Source organism: Pelodiscus sinensis, chromosome 2 (genome assembly GCF_049634645.1).
Source record: "Pelodiscus sinensis isolate JC-2024 chromosome 2, ASM4963464v1, whole genome shotgun sequence".
In the NCBI taxonomy this organism is placed as follows: Eukaryota; Metazoa; Chordata; order Testudines; family Trionychidae; genus Pelodiscus; species Pelodiscus sinensis.
Genome location: NC_134712.1, coordinates 253,568,038 through 253,580,703, shown reverse-complemented (window position 1 = coordinate 253,580,703; position 12,666 = coordinate 253,568,038). Strand labels below are relative to the sequence as shown.

At 50.4% G+C, this 12,666-nt stretch overlaps 1 long non-coding RNA gene across 1 annotated transcript in view; it reads left to right on the top strand.

The window, feature by feature from the left end:
• Window positions 1-1,866: 1,866 nt before the first annotated feature.
• LOC142827411 (uncharacterized) overlaps window positions 1,867-12,666 on the top strand; it is a 49,782-nt gene continuing 38,982 nt past the window's right edge. Inside the window, exon 1 of the long non-coding RNA XR_012902145.1 lies at window positions 1,867-2,121. This is a non-coding gene — a long non-coding RNA (uncharacterized LOC142827411). The remainder of the gene's footprint in view (window positions 2,122-12,666) is intronic.

Here is a 12,666-nt window from a genome sequence, read left to right as displayed (position 1 = left end):
AGACAGAGGGATGAATTAAGCAACGAGATGATTAGTGTAATAATCACTGGGCATAACACACCAGGAGCTTCTCATTATCAAGTACCATTGCAAATTGCAGTTGGAGCACTGAGTTTGTAGAGCTGGCTATCTCAAAGGGCTTTTTACAATAGACACAACACTCTCCCGTTGAAGATGGGGAAACTGAGGCACAGGGCAAGTCAACATGCTGAAAAAAGATTAGGCAAATGTGCGTGTGCTCTGGGAAGAGGCACGCTCTTTGTTGCCATATGTGCAGAGCGGTGGTGATGTTCAGGGCCCAGCTCTGAGGTCACTGGGGGAGCGGGGCACAGAAATAAAAAATACTAGCGACCATGCTAGAAGAGCAAGAGCAGGGAGCTGTTCTTAACAGACTCGTGCCGCCCCGTTGCCTTCCCTCTGGCAGTTCCATAGTAGCATGAGCAAAAAGTGGCTCTGCGTATGTCTAGAGTCGGGATGTGAATGGGTAACTGGTTACCCGGTAAGCATCGTTCTTACCAGGGTATGCTTACTGGATACTGGTTAACTGGTTACCCGGTAAGCATCGTTCTTACCAGGGTATGCTTACTGGATACTGGTTAACTGGTTACTCGGTAAGCATCGTTCTTACCAGGGGATGCTTACTGGGTACTGGTTAACTGGTTACCCGGTAAGCATCATTCTTACCTCGGGATGCTTAATGGGTACTGGTTAACTGGTTACCCGGTAAGCATCGTTCTTACCTGGGGATGTTTACTGGGTACTGGTTAACTGGTTACCCGGTAAGCATCATTCTTACCTGGGGATGTTTACTGGGTACTGGTTAACTGGTTACCCGGTAAGCATCGTTCTTACCTGGGGATGTTTACTGGGTACTGGTTAACTGGTTACCCGGTAAGCATCATTCTTACCTGGGGATGTTTACTGGGTACTGGTTAACTGGTTACCCGGTAAGCATCGTTCTTACCAGGGGATGCTTACTGGGTACTGGTTAACTGGTTACGGTTACCCAGGAGCAGCCATAAGATAGATGGAAGGGAAAAGCTGGAAAACATGATACCTAACTATTCATAAACCAATCAGCAAATATAATGAAGTCCATTTGAAAAAAACCTCCTGTTTTTTAAGCCAAGCTAGATGATAGTTTGGGGTCTGTCTCATGATTTTTGAACTCTTGAGGTTGGACGTACTCAATCTCCTGGTCATTTCTGGTGGACTCCATGAGTGCCTTGTTTTGCTGCATCTTTGAATGGGTGAGGCTTTTTGAGTTTTGGCTGCAGCCGAACCCTGCCAGGCAAAATGTAACCCCTCTGGCTCAGTCTGCCTTTGTCTTTCTTGGGATGAATCTAAAGAAACAAGGGGGAAAAAATCTCTACAGCTTTGAACCAACCACCTCCATGGCACGGTCGCCCTCTGCCACCAGTGTGGGCATTGTCTGTACTGCTTTTATTAATGAGGTGCAGGGCAGAGGCGTCGCAAGGGTGTTATGCGTCCGGGGAAAAGGCAAAATTTGTGCCCCCCCCCCACTGCCATGTGGCAGGGCCACGAACCTGGTACACGGCTGAGCCCGACCCTGGGAGGAGGGGGGAGCTTGTACCGTGTCTTCCCCTGCCCACTCCAGTTGGGGCCAGACCCCTGCATGCACTAAGCCGCTGGTGGAGATGGAGGAAGGTCGGGCTAGGGATGGAGAGGAGACTCCAGCCGGCTGCGGTGGGTGGAGGAGCAGGCAAGCTGAGGGATGACAGGGGGAGTGGAAGGGGACTAAATTGGCACCCCCTCCAGCTTGGCCCCCGGGGGCAACTGCTCCTCCCAGCCCCCCCCCCTCCACTATGCCACTGTTGCCGGGGGTGACTTACTGAACGTGTCATTGTGATGCGCTAGCCTCAGCAGGGTTCAAACGCCACAGAGCAGGAGAGGGGAGATGTTTGTGTCTGGGGTGATACGAACAGGTCCTTGAGGGCTGGATGTGGCTGGAGGATCCAGAAAACACAGCGGAAGCCCCAGTGGCCGGGATATTCACCCGTAGCGACCCACTCGGTCAAGAGGAGCCATATTTCCCACCGCCTCGCTGCCGGAGAGCCACACGAAGGCCCCTCGCCGGAGAACGAACGGGAAAGGCGTCAGGTATTTGTATTAAGCGCTGAGCAAAGAGGTGGCCACCTGAGCAGGACAGCAAACGGATACCAATGTGGGTCCTACAGCAGAATCACCCAAGGGAGCCATTGGCCAGTATGGGCTGGGTCTGCTAAGCTGAGGATTTCCAGGACAACGAGGCCAGTGGTTTGCAAAATATGGGTGGTGCCCCAGCGTGGATGTCGGGCATTGGGGCTCGATGCTGCAGGGGGAGCTGGTGAGCAGCTGGGGGGGGGGGGGCTAAGTCCTGGCACTGCAGACTGCGCTGCACCCCAGAAGCGGCCGGCAGCAGGCCCAGCTCTAAGATGGGGAGGAGGAGATGCGCCCAGGGCTCCGCCCCCTGCCCCTGCCCTGAACACTAGCTCCACCCTCCCATTGGCTGGGAACCTGCCGCCAGCTGCTTCTGGGGTGCAGCCTGGTCTGGGGGGCCAGGAAGCTTCCTTAGCTCACCCCCCCCCCCCACCGCACTGCTGACTGGGAAGCCCCTCCTGCCCCAGCTATGAACAGAATGGAGCTCTGACCTTCTTATCAGTAAACTAGGGACATGCAACCTAAATGGGGTTTCTATAAGGTGGGTGCATAAAGGGCTGGATAACCGTTCTCAGACAATAGTTATTAACGGTTCACGATCATGCTGGAAGGGCAGAACAAGTGAGGTTCCGCAGGGGTCTGTTTTGGGACCGGTTTTGTTCAATATCTTCATCAACCATTTAGATGGTGGCATAGAGAGGACGTTTATGAAGTTTGCAGGTGATACCAAGCTGGGAGGGGTTGCAAGTGCTTTTGGAGAACAGGGTCAGAATTCAAAAAGATCTGGACCAACTGGAGAAATGGTCTGAGCTATGAGGATGAATTTTAATAGGGGCAAATATAAAGTGCTCCACTTCAGAAGGAACAATCCTTTTCACACATACAGAATAGGACACAACTGTCTAGGAAGGAGCACTGCAGAAAGGGATCTAGGGGTCAGTGTGGACCACACGCTAAATACTAAACATGATTCTGGGCTGCATGAACAGGAGTGTTGTGAGCAAGACACGAGAAGTCATTCTTCCGCTCTACTCTGCACTGATTAGGCCTCAATTGGGCTACGTCTAGACTGGCATGATTTTCCGCAAATGCTTTTAACGGAAAAGTTTTCCATTAAAAGCATTTGCGGAAAAGAGCGTCTAGATTGGCACGGACGCTTTTCCGCAAAACCACTTTTTGCGGAAAAGCGTCCGTGCCAATCTAGACGCGCTTTTCCGCAAAAAAGCCCCAATCGCCATTTTCGCAATCAGGGCTTTTTTGCGCAAAACAAATCTGAGCTGTCTACACTGGCCCTTTTGCACAAAAGCTTTGCGCAAAAGGATTTTTGCCCGAACAGGAGCAGCATAGTATTTCCATAAGAAGCATTGATTTCAGACAGTAGGAAGTCGGTGTTCTTTCAGAAATTCAAGTGGCCAGTGTAGACAGCTGGCAAGTTTTTCCGCAAAGCAGCTACTTTTGCGGAAAAACTTGCCAATCTAGACACAGCCTTGGAGTATTGTGTCCAGTTGTGGGCACCGCATTTCAAGAAAGATGTGGTAAAATTGGAGAAGGTCCAGAGAAGAACAACAAAAATGAGTCAAGGTCTAAAAAACATGAGCTGTGAGGGAAGGTTGAAAGAATTGGGCTTGGTTAGTTTGGAAAAGAGAAGACTGAGAGGGGACATGATAGTGGTTTTCACGTATCTAAAATGGTGTTACAAGAAGGAGGGAGAAAAATTGTTCTCCTTGGCCTTTGAGGACAGGACAAGAAGCAATGGGCTTAAACGGCAGTAAAGGAGGTTTTGGTTGGACATTAGGAAAAACTTCCTAACTGTCAGGTGGTTAAACACTGGAATAAATTGCCTAGGGAGGTTGTGGAATCTCCATCACTGGAGATATTTAAGAGCAGGTTGGACAGACACCTGTCAGGGATGATCTAGATGATACCTGGTCCTGCCGTGTGGGCAGGGGACTAGACTCGATGACCTCTCGAGGTCCCTTCCAGTTCTAGTGTTCTAGGATTCTATGATTCTATCGCCGTAGGCAACATCACGTAGGTTGGGAATGGGCTGAAGGAGGAAAAAGGGTGATGAACACTAAAATATTGGCTGAGGTAAGTGTCTAGTGGTTTTTTGTCGGAGCCCAGTTTATGTCTATTGTGATTTAAGGTCTTCACCAATTGAACAGGGGAAGGGAGTAAACAGCAAATTGTGTATTTTAGTGAGGACAGAGAAATAAATCAATGGGCTCTAGAGGGATTTACGAAAAAAAACGAGATTCCATTTAGAAAATTGCAAGCTAGTTCTTCTGATGGAAGAAATATCCCAGCTACGCACACACAATAAGAACCGAGAGCCAATTAGACAAATGTTTGCAATAGGATGTGGCAGCAAAAGAGCAGTGAAGCGGGGCTGTGAAGGAAATCACATCCCTGGGGCGGGAAAAGTTAGCTTCTTCCTATCTGCTGACATCAGGAACGGTGAAATTCCTACCTAGTCACAGCATCAAGCTAACGCCTCTTCTGTCTGGGACTGAATCGGCTGCTGTTCCTTCGCCCCAGATCTGAATCAGAACCTTATATTTTCCCACCCCTTTGGCTACGTCTACACTGGCATGATTTTCCGGAAATGCTTTTAACGGAAAAGTTTTCTGTTAAAAACATTTTTTGAAAAATCGCATCTAGATTGGCAGGACTCTTTTCCGCAAAAGCACTTTTTGCGGAAAAGCGTCTGTGGCCAATCTAGACGCAGTTTTGCGCAAAAAAGCCCCGATCCCCATTTTTGCTATCGGGGCTTTTTTGCAGAAAACAGTACAGTGCTGTTTACACTGGCCCTCTTGCGCAAATGATTTGCGCAAGAGGGCTTTTGCCCGAACGGGAGCAGCACAGTATTTCCACAGGAACACTGATGATCTTACATGAGATCGTCAGTGTTCTTGCGGAAATTCAAGCGGACAGTGTAGAAAAACTTGCCAGTCTAGACAAAGCCTTTGTGTCTCTGGTTTGACCCAGGATCAGAAGCATGTGGGAACAAACAGGAACAAAGAATAGCTGTTTCAATTGTATTTCCAACACAATCAGAACCAGGAGCTACTAACAATTGTACCAAAAACAAAGAAAAGTTCCGCCAGGGGACAGAGGCTGCTCAGTTGAGCTATGGAAGTGACTCTAGCTCTGCCCAGATTAGAGGAGAACTGAACCAGCTTCCTAGCTGGCCTCGTTTGAACCTAGGGACGTCATCTCTTTAGGTGAGATTCAATAGATCCGCCTATGAGTTCATTTAATCTACAACATTTACATGGGCAGCAGGTGAAGGCCCAACTGGAGAAGGCAAGCCCCAGCCCCGCCCCTTCTCTCTAAGGCCCCTCCTCTGGAGATAAGCCCCGCCCACCCCATCCAATCCTTTCTGGCTCCCTGGTGGCTGGGGGAGCCAGGCTACTATGACACGGTTCCCGCCTTTCCCTGCGTCCAGAGAGCTGGACTGTCACACCACGACCCCAGCCTTTCCTAGTGGCCAGGGTATGGCTTTAATTTTAGGACGGCTGTGCCTTCCCTTGCCTACATTACCCGCCGCCCATGATCATTAATGGGCAGCAGGTTTAAAACAAATAAAAGGAAGTTCTTCTTCACACAGAACAGTCAACCTGTGGAACTCCTTGCCTGAGGATGTTGTGGAGGCTAGGACTATAACAGGGTTTAAAAGAGAACTAGATAAATTCATGGAGGTTAAGTTCATTAATGGCTATTACCCAAGACAGGTAAAGAATGGTGTCCCTAGCCTATGTTTGTCAGAGGGTAGAGATGGATGGCAGGAGAGAGATCACTTGATCATTACCTGTTCGATTCACTCCCTCTGGGACACCTGGCATTGGCGACTGTTGGCAGACAGGATCCTGGACTGCTGGTCTGACCTAGTGTGGCCGTTCTTATGTTCTTACATTCTTATCATTTATATGGAAATTGCCAAACAGGGCACCAATTAGTGGTATAGTCCGGAGGGGAGGGGTCTTTTGTGTGAACTCTCTGTGCCTGTTTCCACTCCCACCCTTTGTCTATCTTTGCGAGCTCCTTAGGGTAGGGCTGTTTCTCCCTGTGCTTTTGTACTGCACCTAGCACAATAGGGCCTACATGTTAGCTGGATCCTCTCGGATAGGGGTGGGGAAGCTTTTTTGGATCAGGGGCCACTGACCCACAAAAAAAATCAATCAGGGGCCACACACAAGTGAGAACCCTTCCCTCAAAAATATTCCTCACTGACATGGCCCTGGACTGGGAAGGAGATAGCCACTTCCCACCTTCCCCTCCCACACCAGATACTGGGGGAGGGTTCAGGTTAGTAGATTTTGTGTGCACCATCCTTGTGGTGGGGCAGTTTTGGGGATAGAGCTCCAGCCCAGGCTCCCCAATGCCGAGGGGAGGCCCTAAGCCTCAGAGGCCAGATCCAGGCAAGCTGGGGACCGCATCCGGTCCCCGGGCCTGAGAATCCCCACCCCTTCCCTAGGCTCTACTCTACTCAGTGTGAGTACCTGTCCATTTAACAACTGGCAGGGTCAGATGCTCCTCTAGGGCAAATCAAGATCGCTTCGTTGAAATTCCACACAGGCCTGGTTCTGATCCCACGTTGGTTATACACAGATGTGCCTCCATTGTCTTCTGGGCTCAAGAACACAGATGGATCCTTTGCTGTCTTGCCCCAGATTTCCCCATCTTCATTTTCCCTGAGAGAATGTCCTTAGCGCCCTGTTGCTAGGGGTGCCAGATACCATGACAAAAAATCCCTAACAGGTAGGAAAAAATTGGTTGTGGGGGAAAAAAAAAAAAAAAAAGGTCGCTGTGCCTTTAAATTTCCTCGCTCCCCTTCCCCCTCCCTCCCCCTCCTGGCCAACCATCGCAGATGATGCCGGCATTCCTTCCAAGGAAAACAGAAAATATTCTCGGGTTTTTTTTACCGGACAGAAGGCCAAAATACCGAACTGTGTGGGCGAAAACCGGACATCTGGCAACTCTACCCATTGCCTGCTCTTGGCTTTGTCTCCACCTCTTCCGTCAGTGCCTTTGTCTACTCCACCTCTGATCCCACGCCTGATTCAGCGCCTTGATGTTTGCTGGCCCCTGAGAGAAGTTACTCACTTCCCCACAGTGAGGTGCGCCTACCCATCACAGCTATTTTGAAATAACTGGTGTTTGTTATTTCAAAATAACAACGCGAGCGTCTACCCAGACATTCTGTTATTTCAAAATAATTTCAAAATAACGGCGGGCTTATTCCGACTTCCGTAAACCTCATTCCACGAGGAATAACGCCTCTTCCGAAACAGCTATTTCGGAATAGCAGTCGTGTAGACACTCCAGTGCTGCTATTTTGAAATAGCGCCTCCCCAGAGTCATTCAAAGTAATTACTCCAAGGGCTTTAAATCGAGGTAGCGCATCCATACTAGGGAACCTTGCCTCAGACTAATTTCGAGACTTCACTGTAGTGGAGACACGCTATTTCGAAATAAGCTATTTCGGGGAAAAAATTCCAAAATAGCTTATTTCAAAATTAGCGTGCTGTGTAGACGTACCCTGCATCTCCAGCCTCATCCTTTTTCTTTTTCTTGTGCTCCCTCCCTCTCCTCCCCTGCCCCTGTTGATGAAAACTATTTCTTTCTGAGAAAAGAGCAGCACATTTTCCAGAATTAATTCATCTTAACCAGAAAAGCAGCATGACTGACTGATTCAGAGATGGTTTCCCTTTGGGGCCGCATGAATGAAGTGTGCCGCACTTTTATTAGTGAGAGTCAGCGTGTTTTCACAAGAGGGAGGCAAATGTAGCAAATTCCAGGAAGAGCATCACTACCAGATGTTCGGATGCTGAGAAGAGAGTGAAGCAAGACGGAGGTAACTAGGAAAGAGACCAGAGGGGAGACCAAAAAAAAAAAAAAATCCCACAAAATCGGCCCTTAGCTTTGGAATGCCAAACATAGATCAGAGTCAAATCCCTATAAAAAAGCCACTGATGTCTTCCTGGGAAGCTAAGAAATGCATTTTGTTTACAAGAAGTTCTGTTCTCACATTGCCTGTAATTCTCCAGGCCTTCCCTTCTTGGAGTTCTTCATTAGTCAAGGGCATGAGCCTGGAAAACATTAAATCTTTGCCCATCTGACTGGAGTAAATCAGCTTTTAAAAACAATGCGCAGTCCTGTGGCACCTCAGGGCATGTCTCCACTAGGAAATGATTTCGAAATAGCTAACTATGAAATAATAACTCCCGAAATAACCGAAATCGAACTAGTGGGTCCCCACCATGAGAGAGACTAGAAATTAACCTGAGGCAGGCTCCGTTGATGTAGATGCGCTAAATCGACTGAGAGCCCCAGAAACACGGGGGAGTAATTATTTCGAATGACTCTGAGGAGTCGTTATTTCAAAACTGCAGCTGCAGAATGTCCACACAGCTGCTATTTCAAAATAACGATTTTGAAATGAGTGTCATTCCCCAAGGAAAGCAGGAGTCTAGATTTCGAAAAAAGCGGCTGGTTATTTTGAAATAACTGGCTTGGTAGTGTGGACGCTCTGCTCATTATTTTGAAATGGGAGGGGGTATTTCAAAATAGCTCCCTAGTGTAGACCAAGGTTTAGAGACTAATATATATAGTAACAGGAGCTTTTGTGGGCAAAATCTACTTTTTCAGATGTGCTGCTGTGGAAATAACAGAAAGCAAGAGATCTATAATGATTTGTCTTATTCAAATCAACAGAATTTCTTATATGACCGAATGAAGAGTATTTGGCCGCAGCTAAGAAACAGCCCAAATCTCCCCTAAAACACAGCTCCAGATCTTTTTGGGGAGAAGGGAGTTCACAGAAGTTTCCTCAACTTTTTTTTTTCCAATCACTTTTCATTATGCCACATGGTGCACCAAGCAGGCCTAACAGTGTCCCTTATGGAAAAGCTTTAGGGGATGTAACAGGGATCCAGTGGAGCGGTTGCTTCTAAGGATGTTAAATATCCGATGCATTTTGCGTCGATTAGTCGATAGGGCGCCTCCCCCTTTGAAGTGTAGCAACAGCCGCTGACCCCGGACTCTGCACAGCGCTGCCACTTTGAAACACGGCAGGGAGCCCGACCTGAGGCTCCTCGCGATGTTCCAAAGCAGCAGCGTCGTGTGGAACCCGGGATCAGCTGGGGATTTCATGCAGCGCTGCCGCTTTGAAACGCCACGTGCAGCCTGGAGACACCTTTGTGGTACCCCCTTCTCTCTCTCCCCCCGCCCCTGCCTCCACTGCCCCTTTCCGATAGAGGCAGCAAGAGGGGGAAGCAACTAGTCGACTATCCTGTTGACTATCCAATAAAATGCTTATCAGATAGTTGACTAGCCCTTCCCATCTCTAGTTGCTTCAGGAATGTAAGTATCCTCCAGAAATGTTATTGAATAGGGGTTGATACCTTCTCCATGGTATTTGTTTGTTTGTTGTTTGAGGGATGGTCAGGCTGGAGCAATTCTCCAGAGCTCTGTATCAGGGATATAATTCTCTGTTAATACATTTGAACTTCTATAATTTGGCAAATTTGGGAAACAGGGTATGCTGGTTTATGGAATTTTCCGGAGCATGGGTGTTCACCAAAGCGAAAGGTGCTTGGCAGGGTGGGGTCTTTGAGGGAGGGTGCAGGAGCGTGCTGGGTGCTCAGGGTGGGTGGGGTCTCAAAGGGAGAGAGGGTGCACCCATGCCCTGAGGATAAGGGTGCAGGGTCCAGGAGGGAGGGATGGTGCAGGAGTGCACTGAGAGTGTGGGTGTGGGTCTGGGAGGGAGGCACAGCACATGAGGGAGATGGGGGGTGCAGGGTCTGGTCCTGAGGAGGATGGGGAGGGGGCACTTATCTGTGCCCTGCTCTCGGGGCACACATGGCTGCTTCATTCAGCCTCTGAGTTCTCAGGGAGCAGCATGGGTGGCGGGTGTGCGAGGTGAGGGGAGGCTTTGCCTTCCCAAATGGACATCCTGGCCCCGCCCACACTCCGCCCCCAGAACACGTACAGAAGACGTACTGGGGCAGTGTTGCAGCCCCCGAGCACCCACCCTCCCTGTGGTCTGGGGCGGGGGAGGTCTTGGACCTAGTGCCACCCCATATTTTGGGGGAGTGGCCTTGGCAAAAGGGGCGGGGTTGAGGGCGGGGCTGGGGTGTCTCTCCCCCAGCCCTATCTTCACCCACTGCCCATGGGGACCAGCATTGCTTACCGTAACGATGGCTGGGAGGCACTGAACTCTGGCTCTGCCCCTAACCATGCCCATCCTTCCCCTGCCCTCTGTGCTGGGGCAGCAGCACCGACGTGTCTGTGTGGAAACTTCAGCCCCTGCTAGTTTTGAGCCACACGTGCATTTCACACCTGGCCTGCGGGGATGTGAATCCCCCCGGCATGAACCTCCCTGGCCAACAGCACCCTGCCGACGTGTGTGAGGAAATCACCAGTGCTCTTGGCGCTCTCGATGCGGGTTAGGTCAAAGGGGCGCACAGACAGTCAGACCCTGACAGGCTAGCGCTGGGGGGATTTGCACACCACCATGCTGTGGTCGCACTACAGTCTCATCACACTAGGCCAGTGGTAGGCAATAATTTTTGACAGGGGGCCACCCCAAGAATTTGGAAAGTGCTCGAGGGCCACACTCGTCCATGGTGTTAACGGAGGAGGTGCAGGGTCTGGGATGGAGGTTGGGTGCAGAAGGGAGCTTGGGGTAAGGGAGGGAGTTTGGGTGAAGGAGGCAATAGGGACCTGGGGCACTGGACTACGGTGCAGGGGGGTGGATTGTGATCTAGGGCAGGGAATCAGGGTACAGGAGGTGGTGCAGGGTTTTGGATTGTGAGCTAGGGACTGTGATCTGGGGCAGGGGATTGGGGTGCTAGATCTGGGACGGGATATGGGTGCAGGAGGAGGGCAGAGGATTTGGGTATGTGGAGTAGGGGGGCAGGAGTGAGGGCAGAGGTTTGGCGAGGGAGGGGCTGGAGTGCTAGAGGCAGACTCTGGCTAGGAGACTTATCAGACAGCAGCCCAGCACTTTCCTAAAGCAGTCTCCCTGCCTGACCCACCCCCGCACAGGCTGCAGCCATGTGCTCTGGAGCCCCTTGTGCTTCGTGGCTGCCTGTTATTGAAACAGGCAGCTCCTGTTGCCATTGGCCGGTTTCTGGCCAGAAACCAGCCAATGAGATTGTGCTGGGGGCAGCTCCTAAATCTTCTCCCTGCCCCGGACCCACAGTTTTTAAAGAAAACCTGCCCCGCAGCCACGTTTTTGAGCAGCATGTGGGTGGGGCAAGGCAAGTAGACAACCTGCCTAGGGTTCCCCACAGCATCTGCAGGCCAGATCCGGTGGCTTGGCAGACAGGATTCAGCCCATGGGCTGTATTTTGCCCATGCCTGAGCGAGGCCCTATGCAAGCCTACCAATGGACATACCCCAGAGTGCTTCCAAGTCACTCTAATTTAAAAAGAGAGCACCGGAAACAACAGGAGGGAAAGAAAACCAGAGGACTACGACGGTGGGAAGCAATAGCCATGGTGATAGAGGTTAGCGGCTGTGAAGGCGATGGTCCTCGATGGTACCACTTCATCCCAAAGGTCCATATTGGAATATGGCAGACGGCAGAACAAGGAGCAATGGTCTCAAGTTGCAATGGGGGAGGTCTAGATTGAATATTAGGAAAAACTATTTCACTAGGAGGGTGGGGAAGCACTGGAATGGGTTCCCTAGGGAGGGGGTGGAATCTCCATCCCTAGAGGTGTTTAAGTCCCGGCTTGACAAAGCCCTGGCTGGGATGGTTGAGTTGGGTTGGTCCTGCTTTGGGCAGGGGGCTGGACTTGATGACTCCTGAGGTTTCTAGGATTCTATATAAAAAGCCTGACATCAGCTGTTCCCAGTGGCCGAGACCCTGATTGCTTGGCACCACCACGGCAGCACTGGATGTAGCGGAGGGATGTGAAGGACACCAGGGTGGCGGCTTTGAGATCTAGCTCTGAAGGCATTTCAGGCCCCATGGGTGACACAGGAGGAAGCACAATGGATCGGGAAGAGCAAACCACTGGCTGGTAGGTGAAGGTGACCAGGGTGGACCAAAGGAGGCTGGAAAAAAGAAATGAGCAGATACAAAGGGGGTGGAGTGATGGGCCTGGCAGCCGAGAAGTGTGAACCTGCGGTGCAGAATACAGAGCAAGCGGGGAGAAATGTAACAGCTTACAAGAAACAGAAGGTGAGAATAGCTGATCCAACGGTCCCTTCTCCCCTATGAGGACAATTCCTATTGGCTGTGTCTAGACGGGCACGTTTTTCGGCAAAATCATCTGATTTTGCGGAAAAACTTGCCAGCTGTCTACATTGGCCGCTTGAATTTCCGGAAAAGCACTGACAATCTCATGTAAAATCATCAGTGCTTTTCCGGAAATACTATGCTGCTCCCGTTCGGGCAAAAGTCTTTTTCTGACAGACTTTTGCGCAAAAGGGCCAGTGTAAACAGCACAGTACTGTTTTCCGCAAAAAAGCCCCGATGGCGAAAATGGCGAT